Consider the following 20,249-nt stretch of genomic DNA (forward strand, 5'->3'; position numbering starts at 1 on the left):
TACGGGCCCGAACCCCAGACCACAACAGCGGTGCTCCAGCAAGGAACCATCAGCAAGGACACCTATTATGCGATCACCTGCCCATTTGAGGGGGGACAAAGGCGGAGCGGCGGCACAACCAGAGATCTGTGCCCAGACCCCAACAATTGCCTCTCATAAAGGACCTCCCACCAAGGACACGGGGGTCAGGGTAAACATAGCCCCCAATAGAGCAACGGGCAGGAAGGGAATCAGGAAAAGGCAAAAAAAATACATGAACACAAGCCCACGCTAGCGGGCCACGCAACAATATCCAATCTGAGGCCAGATCCAGATGACTGAACGCGACAGGAACCCAGAGAGGAAAAAGGGCCCCAGACACAAGTAAGCAGGGGCACAGAGTGAATACCGCGATCAGTTAGGCTTCCCACAGGAGGCCCCCAGAGACAGAGAGGCCAACGTGAATCAAGGCAGGAGGAGTGAAGAAGGCCAGTATTGGCTAACAGAGTACCCCAGAACCCAAGTTAACGGACCTGTCTACAGTTAGGCCCAATAAAGGAGGGGCATGTCAAATGTAAAGGGCCCTTGATGTCATCCAAGGCAAAGGGCAGACCCCCGAAAGTGCCCCCTCCACCGGGGGAAACACAGGCCACCCTCTACACATTGTGGCCCACATTGGAAGCATCAAGAGATATGGGAAAAGACAACCCGGACCAACCATGCAGTAGAGAGGAATGACCCTGAGGTAGAGCAGACCTCAGTATCAATGATGAGACAGGACTTCTGGGGTGAAATGCAGGCATTCCAGGCGACAATAGCTAAGACATTTCAGGACCAATTCCAGCTAATGCGCTCCAACCTAAATTCGGCTCTAGTGGTCTACAGGAGGTGGATAAAGAGAACACGACGAACAGTGAGGCCATAGAACGCCTTAATGTAGCAACGCAAAACATGGAGCTGCAGCTAGAAGATATGGAGAACAGGTCCCGGAGAATCAACAATAGAATCAAGCTCCTGCCAGAACCGGTGTACGGCAAGCATCTGAAAGAGGTGACAAGGGATATTTGCAGATCTGTTAGGAGAGCCAGACCCAGAGGTAATTGAATTGGACCGCATCCACAGGGTAGACCGCCAAAACAAAGGTGCCAATATGAGACCCCGGGACGTCCTGGCGGCCTTTGCCAGATACGGGCAAAAAAAAGCAGTCCTATGGGTCCAGGAACACGTGTTGTATAAGGGGTTAAAGATCAAGCTATAACAAGACTTGGCGAACAGCACCATGGTCAAGTACGGCCACATGGGCCCGATAGACAAGGAACTCGCTAAGAGAAGCATAAAATATAGATGGGCTTTCCCCTTTGGGCTGGTGTTCGAGTGGGGAGGAGTACAAAAGAGGGCGACTACCCCGCAAGAAGCCGCAGATTTACTGCACCTGGATATTGAAAGTCACCACATGGGGAGGGGCCTTCGTCACAGGAGGACAGAACAAGGCCCAGACCATGGGAGTGGGAGAGACGCAGAAGTTGTGCGACACCGAGGCCCGAAGGGAAGAGGAACCCGGCCGGAGGCCAAAATTGACTTGTTTGGGGGAGATGCGCTAAGAGCAACTAAAAGAAGTAATGGGGATGGTGGACACATAGAATGGCTACGGGAACTGGGAGTCAAGGAGTAGAACATACTGGAACCAGTAGGGGCAGTAGAGCCTGTGGGGGGTGAGGGGGTGGGGAGGGAAGGGGATTATCCCGAAGTTGGGGCCTGGGATAGAAAGGAAGTAAGGGAGGAGGGGGGTAAGGGTGGAGGTAGGAAGGAATTGGTAAAAGACGGGGGGATAGCCCAAATCAAAAGGGAGGACCATGGAGGGGAAGCAACCATACATTATGGGGTAAAAGTCGCAGGACCCACGAGTCGGGGGGTACCAAGGAAGGGAAAGGAGACAGGAGAGACAGGACTGGACAAAGAGAAAGGGATATAATGGAGGTAATGAGGATCAACCACAGCGGCAGAATATATTCAATTGGGTGACACATAATGTGAGAAGGCTTAACACCTCTCTCAAAAGGAAAAAGCTAGAGAGATTTACGAGAGCAACAGGACCAGATGTCCTAGCCTTGCAGGAAACTTACCTTTTGAAAAAGGATGAGGGGTGACAGCGGCTTCTCCCAAATATTCCTTGGGTCAGGTCCGACCTAATCAGGGGGAGAAGCAACAGCAATTAAACCCAGCCTGGATTTCAGAGACCCAGGGACCCAAAGTGACAAGGGAGGAAGATACATAATGGGGTGAATACAAGGGAAGCGATTACACCCTGGCATCGGTATACGCACCGAACGCTGGCCAGGAACACTTCTTGAGAGATCTTTTGGAGCCACTTGAGAGCTTTGCGAAGGGACACATCATCCTGATGGGAGACCTCAATTTAGCCTGGCAGAAGGGACGGGACAGAACGTCCCAAGGGAGTGTGGGTGGAGGGGCGGTAGCATTCCCCCTCCCTTGCGCCTCCCCACCCCCCTGACTACGGGAAAGATATGAAAATGCAGGATTAAGGGATGTGTGGCAGGCGCTGAAGGGGAAAGAGGAGGGATACACATTCCTATCCGGGGTCCATGGATCACAGTCAATAATTGACTACATATGGGTGTCAAATGGAGTCCTACATAGAGTTGCTTATGGATAAATAGCAGAACATTTGAAATTGCACCCTATTTGGAACGAACAATCAGGCTTCAGAAGTGGTTTTGGTACAAAAACCTCACTTCTCAAACTTAAATCCAACTTGCTTAAGAGACTAGATAATGGTTCACTATCCCCGTTAGTCTCACTGGATCAATCTGCTGCGTTTGATTTACTCGATCATTCTATCTTGAAGCACAGACTTGCAGATGTTGCTAACTTCTCTCCCTTGGCCGTCTCCTGGACTCTTTCTTTTCTGGAAAACAGAGTTGGTAGAGTCTGCTTTGAAATAGCAGAAGCCTCGCCAATTCCTCTACACTTTGGGGTATCTCAGGGTGCTAGTACGTCACCTTGTATTTACAATCTATGTATGACACCGTTTTTCTCTGAATTGGAAGCAGAGGGCACAATGTTTTGCAACTACTTGGATGACACACAATGTGTCATCACACTCACTGGTATCCACACACAGGATGAACAGAACCTATGATAGTAGGGAGTCCTGCTGCCATAAAAAAATTAGATAGTAACTATGGTTTGTTCAGACTTGGAACGGATTTAATTGCCCCCGTTTCTAAACTTAAAATTCTAGGAATTACGCTTGATCAATCTTTAAGCATGGAATCTCACGTCTCGAGTATCATAGCGGCTTCTGTATTCTACATAAAACTCTCACATCATCTCAAACCACTTATCACTCAGGCCAGCACTGAGATCATTGCGAGAGCGATTATTGGCGCCAAGATAGATTACTGCGGTAGTCTACTTGCGGTAATCATTAAACACGAATTGCACAGGCTCCAAATGATACAAAATAGAGCGGTTAGGGTAGTTTTGGGCCTTACTAGAAGAGACCATGACACTGGCTTCGAACTGAAGCTCACCTCGCATTTAGGCTTCTCACCATTACTTTCAAGTGCACAATAGGCACTATGCCTGTTTATCTGCAGGACTAAATCATTGACAAACCGAGTGGTAGGGGCCTCAGGTCTAATGGACAAAATGTGCTCTCCCAGCCAAAATGTCAAAGCCGAGAAGGGCGCTTTATTTTCATGCGCTCCTAAACTTTGGAATACATTACCTAAAGAGCTAGGACTACAGAGTACTTTACATGCCTTCAAGAAGGCTCTAAAAACCCATCTTTTTGAATAAATGCGTTATTCCCCTTGCAACCATTCTTAAATGTTATGTCCTACTGTTAGTGCCTTTATGCCCGAGGGTCCACATTGCACTCTACAAATGTTGTAAAGTAAAGCAGCGAACCTCCTGGGAAGAGTAGAGGAAGTGAAGGTGGGTCCTTTGGGGATAGTGGACAGTAGAATTCTGATGATGAAAATGAATCTTCAGGGACGTACATCAGATTTGGAAATGGAAGTAGCTACTCAGAGACTCAGTGATACGTGAGGCAATAGGGGATAAGATTAAGTCATATTTTGAGATCACTAAAAGGTCGGACACGAGCGATAGTATGCGATAGGATGCATTTAAAGCATCTATGAAAGGGAAAGCTGATAGCGGAAAAGGCCCATAAGGAGAAACAGATGAGGGCCCTAGAGATTCAATCGGAAAGAGAAGTGGAGGCGACGAGACTTCAGGCAGGCAATATCCCCACAAGGGCAACACTTAAATCATATGGGCGCGCATGAGGGCCGCTGGAAGTCCTTAGAAATAAGATGGCGGAAGGATCACTGCTATTCGTTAGACAAATATTACGCCAAAGCTAATAAGGTGGACGCACGGAAGAAATACAGGATTGTCTGGCCAGGTACTACGAGTCCCTCTACACGTCCCAAACCCCACTGACCCAGCTGCAAATAGAATACTTGGAGAAAATACAACTCCCCAAAATAGACCCTGGGACACAGGAGCAGTTGGGAAGAGAGATATAACAGAGTAGGAGGTTAGCAGAACTATAGCAAATTTACCCCTAAATAAGGCCCCAGGACCAGAATGTTATACAGCAGTCTTCTATAAAACATTTGCACCACCACTAGCTCCCCAACTGACGCTGTTATATAATACCTTCAAGGCAACAGCTGCATTGCTCAGTCTATGGAGGAGGCTAAAATCACCCTTATCCCAAAACTCATCAAGGACTCTATGGAATGATCATCATATAGGCCCATAGCTTTTTAAAAAAATGTTTTTATTGAAATTGATTTAGTTATGATTACAACTTTTTCAATATAACAGTTCAATCATGAGCAAAAGATAGGATTACATTAGATTTGAGATAAAGTAACACCAGTATTTGTGCCCTCTTGTTTAGAGAAAAAAAAGTCTGAAATAATTTACTGTGTAAATGGTGGTTTAATTAGATTTGACCCTTGACACGGGTTTCCCCAAATAAAAGTTGTTTGGTTCCTCAGGAGGGTTTTTCAAACATTTCCAATCATTGGCTGTGAATATAGTGCATCATATAGTAGTTAGGTGCCATTTTAAGGCAAGAAGCCTCACAATAAATGCTTAAAAAACATATGGTTCAATCATAATAGGTAAATGGCATAAGGGTGAACAGGTTTTAATTACATTTACAATTCAAGCTTTATAATAAAGTTGGTAAAGATATGGAAGAGGCATGAGAAGTATAGAAAAGAAAGGGAAGAAAAATGTGATTGTTCAACTCACTTGTGTTAGATGCTTTACTGGTGAATGTTGTAGATAGATGGCTTAAATGTTAGGTTTTAACTTCAATATATTCAAATTCATCTCTTTATGGATAGCAGGTGCTGAGGTAGAAAGCTATTCCCTCAGTCGTGACACCCATATTCTGTTTCTTACCCAGACCCATGGACTCTAAGGATACAGTGACCCGAAGACCCGAGGGTTCTTCAGCCAACAAGTGAAAGTGGGCACTAACCATTTGTACTTCTCCCTCAGGGATGAAGGCTTAGGAAGCAGTGCTGACCCCTGCAGGTTTACCCTTGCATCTGGGATCTCCTTTCACATGGTCAGTTGACCCACAGACATAGCATTTACCAAATGCTCTATGGAATGGGGGTTTCTGCTGACCTCCCTCTGGTTGGGCACCAGAGGATTGACTAGACCTACCAGGTTTCCCATGGGATCTACCCTTATGTTGTTTGGGGGCCTCTTCTGGTTGGTTGGAATTAGATTTATCTTTATTCTCACTTTGGTGCTGCTTCCCCTCATCCTTTTTGTGAGTGGCCCAAGAATCCATATGAGTGGCCCTGTTGGCAACCCATGAGTCAACTGCTCTGGCTAATATTTTGGTATCAAATTTATTAGCGTCAGCCAAGTGCTGTCTCAGCTCAGGAGAACAGGCATCAACAATAGTTTCCAAATCAAACATATTTCTCATTCCTTCAAAAAGTTATCTCTGTAACCTTTTACCCAACCATCCAAGTTCTTCAAACATTCACACACCCAGGTAGCCCAAGGGGTACCATCAGTCTTTTTGAGGGTCCTAAACCAAGGTACTGGGAAGGAGTTTTCCCAAACCTAGCTATCAAAGCTGGTTTCACATTTTCATACTCCATCCTGTCCATTTCTTCCACCTCCATTACAGAATCAGTTGCAACCTGGGGTAGGCTAGACAAAAGCCAAGGAATCAGCCGATTCCCTGAATCCCATAGTTATTAACAAAAGCAGCCAACCAATCCAAAATATCCAGTTTAGCCTCATACATACTTACTGCATCTTTGGGCATGTGAGTCCTCTTAGTACTGGAAGACCCAGAAGACTCTGGGACCATTCTCAAGAGACAATTTCTTTACTTCAAGCACATGTTGTAATTCCATTTCCCTTAGTTTAAGTTCTTGATGTTTACTTTCAGTTTGGGCTTGAAGCCTTTTGAATTCTAACTCAAGTCTCATCTTCTCAAGAGAGACACACTCTGGACTCAGTACTGGACCTGGTAGGGTCCCTGTGGCAAAAGGTTGAGGCCTAAGAGCAGGTAGGGGTACAGTAGGGCTTACATCTTGAGACTCTGCGGTCTCTTCTAACTCATTATTTACATTTGAGTTGGACTCTGAAACATTATCATCCTCATCATCATCATTTTCCACATTTTCATCAGAATTAGGTACAGCAGACCTATTTCTTAGACTTTGACATTCCATCAATCTTTCCATCAATTCATTCTTTTTGCCTTTTACAGTGGGGTTCCTAGCTTAACAAATTTCTCTTAGTTGATCAGCTATTAAAATGACTAGGGTCTCCTGTCTGTAGCTACCCATCAGGCATGATAAAACAATTGCTTTCCTAGTGGTGCTTAGCCTTGTGAGGGTTATCTGAACAAAGGTAAGAGCAGCACTCTCAATGTAACAACTATACTTTATCCTCACCACTTGCCACCGATCAGCAAGTCCGTTCCAAAATGACTTAATGTTGATCGCTTGAGCCTTTCGTTTACTTAATTTCAGTTATATTGCGCATAAAAAAAGCCTTTTTTGGTTACAAATCGTGATACTGTGTGGTGTATACTGATTGCGAATGAGGACAAAGGTGAAAGAAAAACAAAAACGGAAAGGGTAAATGATTGTGGACTTCCTTTGATTGAAGGCGTGTTGACAGTCTGGGCGTGTTGACAGTCTGATTAGGTAAAATTATTGCGGTATGTATTATGGATATTTATATATAGTATGTGTAGAAAAGGAGAATGGATGTATGCTAGATACTTCAATATAAGTAATGTGTGCCGTTGTGAGTGAACAAGTTTAGATTAATAGGTATAGCAAGTAGTTATTAGAGGTATAAGGAGAACAGAAAAACATTATACTCTTCTTAAGATTCTAATTCAATTAAAGAAAATGAAACATCTCATTGTCCGAATTTAAGCCGCTATGGCAGTTGTTAGGCTAATCCATTTTGCTTCGCACTGTCGTAATTTCTTTTCCCTATTTCCTCCTCTGGGCAATTTGCCAATACGTTCAATGCCAAAAAATGAGACGTGCTTAATGTCTTCTTTGGCATGTTCCTGAAGAAAACGATTGGCAAGTGGGTATCTAATATCTCTGTTTTTTAGAGTTCTTAGATGTCCCATTATTCTTGTTCTAAGAAGACGTATTGTGTTGCCTATATATAGTTGCTTGCAGATGCATTTAATGCCATACACTACAAATTTAGTGTTGCAATTATGAAGTCTTTGAGATAATTAATCTTTCCATTAAGCAGTTGTATAGTCTTTTTGATGTTTTCCGAATAGGTACAAACTGAACAGAGTCCACATTTATAGTTTGCTTTTGGAGAAGGCATGTTCCAAAGTTACGTTTGGCCTTGTTGCATTTGGTTTTGAGCTGAAAAATGTGAGGGTCATAGCAAGTTTTTAAGGTTAGGGACTCTACAGTATGTGACACAGGGATGTTTGTCCAGGTATGGTTTCAGATCTTCATCCGTAATCAGGATGGGCCAATGTTTATTTAGCATTTGCCGTATTGTTGAAGCCTCCGAGTTGTAGGTTGTGATAAATCTTATATCTTCGGATTGCACTTTCTTTTTTGGAGGTTTATTTTGTAACAATTCACTTCTTGTTCTGTGTACTGTCTTTTGATATGCCCGATTGAGATTTTTGATGTTATAACCGCGTTCATGGAATTTTGGTTTTGCTTGTTTGATATGGCTGTCAAATTCTTGGGTTGTTGTGCAGTTTCTCTTCATTCTTAGGAATTCCCCATAGGGGATATTAGTTATGATATGTTGAGGGTGATTACTGGTTGCATACAGTGTACTGATGCGTGCTGTCGGTTTTGCATATAATGTTGACTGAATAATATTGTTTTCAACGTAAAGTTCAAGGTCAAGGAACTGTATCTTCTCCATGCTTTCTTGCATTGTGAGCTGTAAATTATAACCGTTGTTATTGAGATAGTGATGATTTTCTTTAAGTTGTTGTGATGAACCATTCCAAATCAGCAGTATATCATCTATGTAGCGACCCCAGAAAATAATGTTATCTGTGAAAGCTTGATGTTGCCAGGCATGTTGTAATTCGAAATGCCCCATGTAGGGATTGGCATACACAGGGGCAAATTTGGCCCCCATCAGAGTTCCTTGTTTCTTCCTGTAAATTTTGGTATTGAATAAGAAAATGTTATGGAGTACAAAATTAAGCATTTCCAGTAACATGGCATTCTGTAAATAGTATGAGATAGAAGAATAAGTTACTTTCTTACCTGGTAACGTTCTTTCGATGGGATGGTCCGACAACGTATTCCATATCTATGACAGGTAATGTCCACAGCTGTGCTGCTTCGGAAAATATTTGGCGTCTGCGTCCTGCGTCGATGACGTCGATGACGTCGATGCGCCGTCCCAGAGGACCTCCTCCGACGGCCGACGTCACCCGATGTGATAAGTAGGACGCACTACGCCCATAGCCTCAGTTATAGTTTTTTCCCCAGAACGTGTGCCACCAGTTTTTTGCCAGTCAGACACACAAGACCTTGCGGAACGCAAGCTGCAAACGCAAAAGAAATTCTGCAGTGGGGAAGGCAGGGAGGGAGCGATAAGGAATAAGTCGGACCATCCCATCGAAAGAACGTTACCAGGTAAGAAAGTAACTTGTTCTTCGAGGGGATTGAGTCCTCCGACGTATTCCATATCTATGACAGACTCCCAAAGCAGTACCAAGCAAGGAGGTGGGAAATAATTTACAATATACATTTTGCATGCCCAATCAAATTGCGGAATAGAGAACTGCCTTGCCAAAGGCCAGATCTTGCCCTCTGATGGAATCGAGGGAATAGTGACGTACAAAAGTATGTACTGAAGCCCAGGTGGCTACATCACAGATGTGACTAATAGGAACTCCCCTCTGCAGGGCAGTAGACGCAGCCACTCCTCTGGTAGAATGGGCCCGCAAGCCAGCCGGAGGGTCCTTACCCGCGAAGCGGTAACACTCGGAGATAGCTAAAATAATTCAACGAGACAAAGTCTGTTTCGTCACAGCTTGTCCCAAACGCTTTCCAGCGTAACCAATGAAAAGTTGATCGTCCACTCTGACCCGGGACATGCGCGAGATATAAAAGCTCAACGTTCTCCTAGGATCAAGCCTATGGAGCCTCTCCTATTCCTTACCAGGATTTGGAGGATAGAACGCCGGAAGAACAACCTTCTGGCTCAAATGAAATTCCGACACCACCTTCGGAAGAAAAGAAGGACAAACTCTAAGGACAACCCTGTCCTTGTGAAACACAGTGAAGGGTGGCTTAACTGAAAGTGCCTGTAGCTCACTCACTCTGCGAGCTGAAGTAACCGCAACCAAAAACACAGTTTTCAGAGTTAACAGCCTCAAAGGGCAAGAATGTAAAGGCTCAAACGGAGCACCCATAAGAAACTTAAGAACAAGGTTCAAATCCCAACCTGGCACCAGAAAAGGTGACGGAGGGAACACATTAGTGAGACCTTTCAAAAACTGCAAAATTAAAGGAATTTTAAAATAGGAACACTCTTCAGACGAGCGCTTAAATATGGACAGCGCCGGTAGGTAACCTTTAATGGTCCCCACTTGCAAGCCCCTGTGGGCCAAAGAAAGCAAAAAAGACAAAACCATGGGAATGTCGCACTCAAAAGGATCCACATTCTGAACTCTGCACCAGTCGCAGAACTTTCTCCAACGGCAACGGTACAGAGACTTTGTTGCCGGCCGCATGGCCGAGAGCAACACCTCCATCACGTCTTCAGGGAGGTCCCAATCCTTATACCTCAACCTTTCAGAAGCCAAGCGTGAAGATTGAGGGATCTGACCTCTGGATGGAGAACCTGACCTCCCTCCCGTGAGAGCAGATCGTCTCGGTAGGGAAGAAGAAGTGGAGGGCAGATGGACAGGTCTAGAAGGTCCGGGTACCACTTCCTCCGGGCCCACGCCGGAGCAATGAGGATCATCCGGGAACCGAACCTCCGTAACCTCCGCAACATTTGCGGGATGACGGGGACTGGAGGAAACGCGTACAGCAGTGGGAATGACCACTCCACCACAAACGCGTCTCCTAAGGCTCCTTTTGGAGGAAATTCCCGCGAGCAAAACCTTTCGCACTTCCGGTTGACACTGGAGGCGAAGAGATCCACTTGAGGGGTCCCCTAAAGGGCGAAGATCTCCAGGAGAATATCCTGAGCCAGCTCCCACTCGTGAGAGATCGAACTCTGCCTGCTCAGAGCATCCGCCGTCTCGTTGTCCTCTCCGGCCAGATGAACAGCCGAGATCGAAACTTCCTGCTGGATGGCCCAGAATTCGAGCTGCATCGCCTCCCTGCACAGCGGAAGCGACCCTGCCCCCCCAAGCCCCCTTTTTGTTGAGGTAGTGCATGGCCACCGTGTTGTCCATTAGGATCAGGACACTCTTTCCGGGCACAGTCGGCAGAAAAGCCTTCAGGGCTAGCCTGACGGCCCTCAGCTCCAACAGATTGATATGGAGTCTGGACTCCGACGGAGACGAACGACCGCTGACTGTCAACTCGTTGACATGAGCTCCCTATCCCGTGAGGGATGCGTCCGTCACGATCGTCACCTCTGGCCAGGGCAGCCAAAACGGGGCCCCTTTCATCAGATTGCCCTCGACGGCCCACCACAGAAGGTCCCGGGCAACCGAGGGCGGCACCTGAACAGGGTCCGACAGCCTGCCGGAGGACTGAGACCACTGGAGGTTGAGTGCCCACTGCAAAGATCTCATCCGCCGATGAGCCTCTGGCACCAGAAGAATGCAGGATGCCATGAGGCCGAGCAGTCTCAAGAATTCGGACGCTGGGAGATTCTGGGCAAACAAACTCGTGCACCATCTGCTGAATGTGAAGAGCCCTCACCTGAGGATGAAAACACTGCCCCAGGGACGTGTCGAGCACTGCTCCGATGTACTGGAGCCGCTGCGTTGGTGTCAAATGGGACTTCTTTAAATTGAGGGAGAAGCCCAGCCTGTGAAGGGAGTGGCAGGTGACGGACAGATGATCCAGGACTTGCTCGGGAGAGCTCCCCCTGATCAACCAATCGTCCAGGTAGGGGTAGACGTGAATCCCCCCTTTCCTGAGATGTGCTGCCACCACCACCATGAGCTTGGTGAAAACCCTCGGGGCGTAGGTCAATCCGAACGGCAGGACCCGAAACTGAAAGTGCGAGTCGCCAACCGTGAACCTCAGGTACTTCTTGTGCTTGGGATGGATCGGCACATGGAAGTAAGCACCCTTGAGGTCGAGAGACACCAACCAGTCCTGAAGTTGAAGGGCCTGGAGGACTTGAGAAAGAGTCACCATCTTGAACTTGTCCTTCCTGAGGAGTTTGTTCAAACCGCTCAAGTCCATGATGGGTCTCAATCCCCCGTCTTTCTTTGAAATCAAAAAATAAGGGGAATACCATCCCTTGTTCCTCTCCGCCACAGGCACCAGTTCTATGGCGCCTTTCTCCAGCAGGGCTTGAATTTCCTGCGCAAGGAGCGGATCCGGACTCTCCAAAGAGAGGTTCCCTGGTGGATTGTCGTGAGGCCTCTGCCAAAAAGGAGGACAGTAGCCGTGGGTTATGATCTCCAGAACCCACACATCCGAAGTAATGGCTTGCCACTCTACTAGATGCTGCGCCAGCCTTCCCCCAACCGGCGAACCATGGGACCTGGCCTCATGACTGAGTGGTAGCGGCTGCGGCGATGCCTGAGGGCAAAGAGGCAACTGCCCGAGCGGCCTTGGCACCTCAAGTACCTATGTTTCCATCTCTGGCACTCTTACGATGGCCTCTTTGACTGCTAGCTCCTCTCGCTTTACTGAAGGACGAGTAATAGCGAAAGGAACCTCCCCTCCATTGCTGTCCCCTAGGACGAAAAGGCGGAGGTTGGCGAACTGCAGCGCCCAACGACTTCACTGCAGCTTTGGAGGTCTGCAACCTCTCAAGGCTCTCGTCAGCCTTGCTGCCAAAAAGGTGTTCACCGTCAAAGGGCATGTTGAGGAGCCGGGACTGCACATCAGGAGCGAACCCATACTTCCGCAACCACGCAAACCTGCGCATTACGGTGCTCGCTGCCATGGACCGGCTGACACAATCCGCCAAGTCCAAACCCAACTGAACGGCCTCACACATGGCATCCTTGCCATCCTGAACCATAGCAAGGAAACCATCCCGTTCGTCCCATTCGGGAATATGATCAGCCGCTAATGCAACACAGTTCCACAGAGTGTGTGTGAAACGAGACAAGGCACATATGGAGTTGGCCGCCTGAAGTGCCATACCCCCAGAAGAAAACACTTTCTTCGCCCAGCCGTCAAAACGTTTGTCGTCTCTATCCGGAGGGATGGTAGGATACGATGCCTGCTTTGCCGGGGCCGTAGCCGCCTGCACCACCAAACTCTCCGGGGTGGGGTGCCTAGACAAGTAGCAGGGGTCGCTACTGGCAGGACGGTATTTTCGCGACAAAGACTTGCCCACTGCCGGGAGACTCTCCGGAGCAGTCCAAGCCGCCGTAACCCTTCGCTGCAGAGCCATATGAAAAGGCAAAACCGGGTCAGTGGGTGGACCGAGATCAAGGATGTCCGTGAGATCATCCTGAACGAACTCCCCTGGGGGAGCTGACCAACCCAAGTACTCGGTAACCTGAGACATAAGGCGCCGATATGACGAATCGGCATGAGTGCCAGGCTCCGGCCGACAAAACTCCACCTCCGGAGAGGTGTCCAGTCCACTGGCATCATGCAGTGACTGCCTTAGGTCATCAAAATGGCTATGGCCCGAGATAAGGTCATCTGGAACCGGAACCAGGCTGCCATCAGAGCCTTCATCACCCTCTGAAATGTACTCCAGGCGGGGAGAGGAAGACCTCTGCGGACCAAAGCAGTGACAGACCTTAGCCATAGCCTTTTTAGGGGCAAACCCCGTGCCACGGGGCCCCTCCGACGCCATCGCCTCGAAAGGCGTCGAGGGCGCCGAACGAGTCGGCGCCGGCGTCGACAGAAAAGGCGTCGAGGGCAAGCGAATCGGTGTCGACGTCAGCTGCAACGCCACCAGCATCTGCGGCGTCGACAGTCCTCGAAGCCGGAGCTCCGAGCGTGTTTCTCGACAACCTGGGCGCCGACGACCCCCTCGAAGACGGAACCTTGAGAGAAATTGTCGACGTCTTCTTCAAAGACGGCACAGGATCACGCGGTCTCGAGCGCGTCGAGGACCGGGACCTGGAACGGGCATGGCGAGAACAACTACCCTTGTCCGAGCGGGACCTCTCCCGCGAGCCGTGCCGACCACCTGAGCCCGAAGGCGTACCGACCCCACTCGGAGGCGCAGATGGACCGGTGCCCTGCGATTCTAGAATCGCTAGCATCTGCTTCCCGATGGAAGCCCATTCCTCCGGTGTCGCTTGCATGGAGGGATAAGCGACCTGCCGACGGGCGGAGTCCTCGGAAGAGGACGGGGAAGGCGACCTATGCCGGCGCTTCCTGGAATGCCTAGAAGAGGCTGAGGAGTGGCGCGACCGACTCCTGGAAGGAGACCCACCTGACTTTCGACGACAACGCGGAGAGTCACCCCTCGAGTCATCGGTCGAAAGCCCCGCAGACCTCGACTTCCGGGGCTTAGACACCCGGCCTACCGACAGCTTCTTCTTGCGTTCCAGCAAGGCCTTTGCAGTGAGCGACTGGCAGTCGACACAGTCGTCCGTATCGTGGGCCTCCCCGAGGCACCAGAGGCAGGCGTCATGCGAGTCTGTGACCGACATCTTGGACCCACAGTCCCCGCAGTTCTTGAAGCCCGGACGCGGGGTCGAAGATGAGAAAGACATTGCCACGAACAGGTCTTCACAACCAACCGAACAGGTTCAACAAACCAAGATTAGAAAACAGCAACTCCAACGAGTCGAGGCGTACCGAGATTCACGAAGCGAACACGTTCGTGGAAAAAACGGAACTGAGGCTATGGGCGTCGTGCGTCCTACTTATCACATCGGGTGACGTCGGCCGTCGGAGGAGGTCCTCGGGGACGGCGCATCGACGTCTATAGACGCAGGACGCAGACGCCAAAGATTTTCCGAAGCAGCACAGCTGTGGACATTACCTATCATAGATATGGAATACGTTGGAGGACCCAATCCCCTCGAACGGGTCTTCAAGAAATAGTGTGTTGTCTCGATCTCCTTAGTGTGCAGTATACTCATATACAAGGATGAAACATCCAGGGTGACCAGTTTGAAGTTTTCTTCCCAGTTGACAGTATTACTTTGTTGGATAATATGCTTTGTGTTCTGCAAGTAGGATGATAAATTGGCTGCCAGTGGTTGGAGGTGTTTATCAATACATTCTGAGATGGGTTCTGTAAGGGAAACAATGCCATTGATGATCGGTCTTGTTGGTGGTAGGTGTATGAATGGTTTGTGTATTTTAGGGATAAAGTATGCTGTTGCAATAGTAGAATGAGAGGTTTTCATGTAATCTATTTTTTTTAATTGAAATTGATTTAGTTGTGATTAAAACTTTTTCAATATAACATTGTTCAGTCATAAGTAAAAGACAGGATTAGATTTGATTTGTATCACTTTGAACTTGCTAAAAATGATTATGAAGATTCCTTCAGCTGTATAATTTCAGTGCTGAATTACAGCCCATCATTTATAAACCTCCAGTCTACATAGGTGTAAAAGACATAATCAATAGCGATGAGCAGCACAATAAGGAAATGTCATTATTAAAATGAGGCGGGTGTGAAAGTACATTGTCTGAGTTGAATTATTTTAAGATCTTACAATCATCCGAGATCATGAATCAATGTAATTCCTTAATATAACCAAGGAAAATAGCAGCAATTTGACAGAAGCAGAATCAATATGTTAGCCTATAACCAACAGTTTAACTTAAACTACAATCTGTTAAAATCATGTAATTAACATTTCTAAAAGGCCTTGAAATAATAAGAGCACCATATAGATCAGCAGCAGTTCAACCTTCAAATCTGATTAAGTTTTATGACAGTTAGCAGCAATTTGACCTCCATCTTGAACTAAAATCTGTTAAATCCATATAACTAACAACATAAATCGTAGAAGGTCTTAAAATCATGTAGTCATATATAGCCAGAATTCAGTTAATTTCCATAAGGACGTCATATAGATTAGCAGCAGTTCAACATTCAGATCTGTTAACATTTTATAAAAATTGGCAGCAGATTAGCCTCAGGAAAATAAAAATGTTTGACTTTGATCGACAATTTAATTTAAGCTAAAATGCATTAAAATCATATGATCAACAGCAATTGTACGAGATCTTAAAATCATGCATAACCAAAGTATTAATTTTAGTAAAAGAACCATATCAATTAGCAACAGTGACATTGAAGTATAACAAGGTTTTATAATTCGCAGCACGTTCACGTGAACTGACTTGAGAAATATATGTGGGATTAAGAGCAGTTTTGCATTAACTGCAGCCCTCAGACCAAAGCAATTAGGAGCATTAAGTATCAAGTTTAGAATATGTATGAATGCTGTATTATCACTGTTAGCATTTGTTGATGTAGTGCCTATAGAAAAAAGCTTGGCGATTGCGGACTATGGGCCTCATCACGAGTCTGGCGGTAACCCTTAAATGCGGCGGTAGCGCTATTACCACCGCATTTAAGGGTCCGCTAGATCATGGCCTTGACGGATTTCTCCCAAGCTCAGAGCTGGGGGAAATCTGTGGCAAAAGTGGCGATTTTCGGCGCCATTACCGCCGGCGGGAAATCCGCCGGCGGTAATAGCGCACATTTTCCCCCATTGGGGCCAATGGGGAATGAGGAATTCCCGAATGGGCTCAATGGGGAATGGGCACTTACCGTTCCGCCAAACCCGTGATCCGACGCTAATAGCGCCGGAGGTTTGGCGGTAGAGCTATTAGCGCCAGCGCTTATAGCGCCGGCGTTACCGCCCAACTCGTGATGAGGCCCTATGACTTTGTTCACAAATGAATCTCTATTGAGAGGCTTGAGATCAGCAACTGAATAGAAGCAATGTTGGCTGTGTTATCTCTGTTGGCATTTGTTGCTGTATTGCCTATGGATATGCTTGTCATCTGCTGGCTATGACTTAGTTCAAAGGTGTGTCTCCACAGAGAGATTTAAAGATATCAAAAACTGCACTGTCGCAATGTTTAATGTGATTCTAGTGGCATTTAGCACTTCTACCCAGAGCCGATCCCTAGTCAGCAGCCTAGTGTTGCTAAAATGTTTATAAAAAAAAATCTATGTCTAGCGTCTTCCAGTGCAGGACGAACAAGTTACTCCTTACCTTGTAATGTTCTTTTGATGGGATGTTCCTCCGACGTATTCCTTATCTTTGATAATACGTTTCCAGCTTGCTGGCCTCGGAATTTTTTTCTGTAGAGGGCGCTGCGCGTCGACGTCCGCCGAGTCGATGTCCCTCGACGGCCACCGTATCGGCGCCGACGTCACCATGCCCATAAATAGCCACGCACTGCGTCCGTTGCTCAGTTCCGTTTTGTAGCATAAGAAAAGACATGCCTGAATTGGTTATTGACCTTGAAGGAGCGTAAGCTGCAACCACAAGGGAAGTATCACTGCGGGGATGGATGGGAGGGGCGATAAGGAATACGTCGGAGGAACATCCCGTCAAAAGAACGTTACAAGGTAAGGAGTAACTTGTTCTTCGAAGGGATTGTGTCCTCCGACATATTCCTTATCTTTGATAGGCTCCCATAGCAGTGGCATGTAATTAGAGGTGGGGGTGGGAATGTTATGTATCCCTTTAGGGATGGACCGAAAGTAATACGGCCTTGCCAAATCTGGTCTCTTGAGTAGTGGAGGAATCCAGATTGTAACATTTTGTGAATGTATGTGCGGACGACCATGTGGCAGCCGCACATATGTCTCGGACCAGCACCCCTCTTTGGAGAGATACCCCTGGTTGAATGAGCCCTGAGCTTTTGGGGTGGCTCTTTCCCTGACAGTTTGTAACATTCCAGAATGGCCAAAATAATCCACCTGGAGATGGTTTGTTTTGTTATGGGTAGTCCCAACTTGTGACCCGAGTATCTTACAAACAGTTGCTCTGCTTGCCTGATCCTAGCCACTCTGCTGACATAAAAGCTGAGAGCTCGCCTTGGGTCCAGCCTATGTAGCCTTTCCTCCTCTTTCCCCGGATGGGGAGGAGGGTAGAAGGAAGGTAAGGTAATTTTCGGAGTAATATGAAATTTAGAAACCACCTTTGGGAGGAAATTAGGCTTCACCTGTAGGACAACTTTGTCCTTGTGGAAAACTGTATGTGGGGGTTTACAGGAGAGAGCTTGTAGCTCGCTCACCTTCCTAGCAGATGTCAGTGCTACCAATAGGACAGTTTTAAGCGTGAGAAATCTCAGCGAACAAGAGTGAAGTGGTTTGAATGGAGTGCCCATTAGGAAGTTTAAGACTACATTTAAGTCCCATAAGGGAACCTGGAATGGTTTTGGGGGATAAACATTAGTTAATACCTTGAGAAATTGTACCACTAGAGGAAGTTTGAAATACAATGCTTCCTCCGCAGTGCGCTTGAAGGCCTGAGTTTGCCAAGTAGAGTAAAAATGATAACACCGTTGGTGTACCACATGAAAAAGGGTTGATATTCTCTTCCCTACACCAGCTGCAAAATTTGTTCCAACGGCAGCGGTATAAAGACTTTGTTGCTGGCCTTCTGGCCGAAAGCAACACCTCCATGACATCATCAGGGAGATCCCAATCCTTGTACCTCACCCTTTCAGAAGCCAAGCGTGAAGGTTGAGGGTTCTGGTGTCTGGATGGAGAACCTGACCTCCCTTCTGCGAGAGAAGATTCTCTTAGAGTGGAAGACGGATTGGAGGGCAGATGGACATTTCTAGAAGGTCCGGGTACCACGTTCTCCTGGCCCAATCCGGGGCAATTAGGATCATGGTTTTCCGGAATCTTCTCAACCTCCTGATCATTTGAAGAATAACAGGGACTGGTGCAAACGCGTAGAGGAGTGGAAACTCCAAGTCTACTACGAACGCGTCTCCCAGAGCTCCTCTCGGGGGAAATTCCCTTGCACAGAACAGATCGCACTTCCTGTTGGTGCTTGTGGCGAACAGATCCACCTGAGATCTCTTGAAGGACTTCCTGAGCTAGCTCCCACTCGTGGGAGACTGTGCTCTGCCTGCTCAGAGCGTCCGCTGTCAAGTTCTTTTCTCCGGCTAGGTGGACTGCCGATAGAGAGATTCCTTCCCGAATTGCCCATAACCAGAGCTGCATCGCCTCTCTGCACAGTGGCAGTGATCCTACGCCTCCTCTTTTGTTGAGGTAGTGCATGGCCACCGTGTTGTCCGTCATTAACAGGACATTTATCCCCTGTACTGATGGCAGGAAAGCTTTCAGCGCTAGTCTGATCGCTCTCAGCTCCAATAGGTTGATGTGTATTCTGGACTCCGATGGAGACCAACGACCGCTGATGGTCAAGTCGTTGGCATGGGCTCCCCACCCCGTGAGTGAGGCGTCTGTGACTACTGTTATCTCCGGCCATGGTTGCCAAAACAGTTCTCCTTTCAAGATGTTCTCTGGATAGGCCCACCATTGAAGGTCGCGGGCTACCTTGTCCGGAATCCGGAGGAGATCTGTCATTCTCCCTGAGAATTGTGACCACTGACTTCTCAGTGCCCACTGAAGAGATCTCATTCTCAGGCGAGCCTCTGGCACAAGGAAGATGCAGGATGCATGAGGCCTAGCAACTTCAAAAAGTCGAAGGCTGGGAGACATTGGGCATTTTGAAACTTGGTGACCATCTGTAGAATATCTTGAGCCCTCACCTCTTGTGGCGAGGCTTTTCCCAGGGAAGTGTCCAGGACCGCTCCAATGAACTGGAGTCTCTGTGATGGTATCATCTGTGACTTCTTTAAATTGAGGGAGAAGCCCAGTTTGTGAAGGAAGTGGCAGACATAATCTAGCTGGATCTGAGCTTGTTGCGAAGATACAGCCCTGATCAGCCAATCGTCCAGGTAGGGGTAGACGTGGATCCCTTCCCTCCTTAGACTCGGAGCCACTACCGACATTAGCTTGGTGAAGACCCTCGGGGCGGAGGTCAGCCCAAATGGCAGAACTCGAAATTGATAATGAGAGTCGCCAATTGCAAACCTCAGGTATTTTCTGTGTTTTAGATGGATTAGCACATGGAAATAAGCATCCTGAAGGTCCAGAGATACCAGCCAGTCCCGAAGCTGGAAGGCCTGAAGGATCTGAGAGAGAGTTACCATCTTGAACTTGTCCTTCCTGAGGAACTTGTTCAATTCTTGTAAGTCCAGGATGGGTCTCAGTCCTCCGTCCTTCTTTGGTATGAGAAAGTAGGGGGGGAGTACCAGTCCTTGTTCCTGTCCGCTACAGGTACCGGTTCTATGGCACCTTTCATTAGCAGGTCTATAATTTCCTGCAAGAGGAGATAATCTGGAACTTTTAGAGAGCTGTTCCCCGGTGGATGACTCTGAGGGATGTGTAGAAAGGGTAGGCAGTAACCCTGGGCAACTGTCTCCAAGGCCCAAGCATCTGACGTTATAGCCTGCCATTCCGTCAGATGGTGAGTTAACCTGCCCCCTACAGGTTTATTGTATGGAAAGGAATCAGAGTGGTTTGGGGGGCGGCTGATGCAGATGCCGAGGGTAAAGAGGCACCTGCTGCTGCTGCGGCCTTAGTACTTTTCACCCGTCCACCTCGGG

The 20,249-nt window shown here is 47.7% G+C and overlaps 1 protein-coding gene across 6 annotated transcripts in view; it reads right to left on the reverse strand.

Moving 5' to 3' along the window:
* The window catches only part of UBAC2 (UBA domain containing 2), a 1,796,755-nt gene that overhangs the window by 1,519,193 nt on the left and 257,313 nt on the right, over window positions 1-20,249 (reverse strand). The window lies entirely within an intron of this gene.

Source organism: Ambystoma mexicanum, chromosome 7p, assembly GCF_040938575.1.
Source record: "Ambystoma mexicanum isolate Mex_15411 chromosome 7p, UKY_AmexF1_1, whole genome shotgun sequence".
Taxonomy (NCBI): Eukaryota; Metazoa; Chordata; class Amphibia; order Caudata; family Ambystomatidae; genus Ambystoma; species Ambystoma mexicanum.